The 1,583-nt window shown below is 46.9% G+C and overlaps 1 pseudogene; it reads left to right on the top strand.

The window, feature by feature from the left end:
• Positions 1 to 418: 418 nt before the first annotated feature.
• Positions 419 to 1,339, top strand: LOC110286982 (aldo-keto reductase family 1 member B1 pseudogene; annotated as a pseudogene).
• Positions 1,340 to 1,583: the final 244 nt, after the last annotated feature.

Below are 1,583 nucleotides of genomic sequence, written 5' to 3'. Positions count from 1 at the left end.
ATGAGAAAGCCAATGCAAGATACAAAAGAGGAAATCAACAGAAAGATAGACATACTGGAAAAAGAAACCCACTAAGTTGAAATTTTAGAAATGAAAAGCTCCTTAATCCAAATAGAAGGACTTAATAGAAAGGTTCGCCAATGTCAAATGCATTACAGACTTTCAGAGGTGGAAAACAAAATAGATTCAGACATAGACATAGATAAAACAACATGAACATTTGAATACAACATATATCTATGGGACTCCATTAAAACATAAAATTTATTGATCATGAAGATAGAAGACAGAGAAGGACTCTGGGCTAATGATGTAAAATATTCAATAAAACCATAGCATAAAGTGTCATAGATTTTTGAAAAGATGACTATCAAAATTCAGAAAGTGGGCACTTTTGCCGGGTGTATAACGTGCAGCAATCATGGCTAGCCATCTGGAACTCAACAACGGCACCAAGATGCCCACTCTGGGCCTGGGCACCTGGAAGTCCCCTCCTGGCCCGGTGACTGAGGCTGTGAAGGTTGCTATTGACATGGGGTATGGCCACATTGACTGTGCCCAGGTGCGCCAGAATGAGAAGGAGGTGGGAGTGGCCCTCCAGGAGAAGCTCAAGGAGCAGGTGGTGAAGCGCCAGGATATCTTCATGGTCAGCGAGCTGTAGTGCACGTTCCACAAGAGCATGGTGAAGGGAGCCTGCCAGAAGACACTGAGCAAGCTGCAGCTGGACTAGATGGATCTGCCTAATTCACTGGCCCATGGGCTTCAAGCCTGGGCCCGACTATTTCCCACTGGATGCCTCAGGAAAGGTGAGTCCTAGTGACACCGATTTTGTGGACACGTGGACGGCTTTGGAACAACTAGTGGATGAAGGTTTGGTAAATGCAATTGGTGTCTCCAACTTCAACCCTTTTCAGATTGAGAGGATCTTGAACAAACCTGGCTTAAAATATAACCCTGCAGTTAACCAGATCGAGTGTCACCCATACCTAACTCAGGAGAAGCAAAGGCATCATGGTGACTGCATGCAGTCCTCTTGGTTCTCCTGACAGGCCCTGGGCCAATCCTGAAGACCCTTCTCTCCTGGAGGATCCCAGAATCAAGGCAATTGCAGCCAAGTACAATAAAACTACAGCCCAGGTGCTGATCTGGTTCCCCATTCAAAAGAGCTTGGTAGTGATCCCCAAGTCTGTGACACCAGCTCATATTGCTGAGAACTTTAAGGTTTGAGCTGAGCAGCAAGGACATGACCATTCTACTCAGCTGCAACAGGAACTGGAGGGTGTGCACCTTGGTGAGCTGTGCCAAACACAAGGATGACCCCTTCCATGCAGAAGTCTGAAGCTGTGGAAGATCCCTGTTCCTCCCTAAGTGATGTGCACCTGCTCTTTCTGCCTCCTCTGCTCTTGCAAGTGTCCTGTGTCCTGTGTCCCTCTGCACTGGGTGGCACCTTCCAGACCAGATGGTGAGAGTTTGTTAGTTTGACATAGAATCTGGAGGGCAGTACCAGTAGCCGAGGTATTTCTTCCAGCCTTTCTTGGTCTTTCTTCTTACCCACCTGGAGGACTTTAACACGAGTACCCTTT

The sequence above is a fragment of the Mus caroli genome, unplaced genomic scaffold (genome assembly GCF_978045245.1).
Source record: "Mus caroli unplaced genomic scaffold, Mus_caroli_1 scaffold_5, whole genome shotgun sequence".
Taxonomy (NCBI): Eukaryota; Metazoa; Chordata; class Mammalia; order Rodentia; family Muridae; genus Mus; species Mus caroli.
This window is presented reverse-complemented; position numbering and strand designations above follow the sequence as displayed.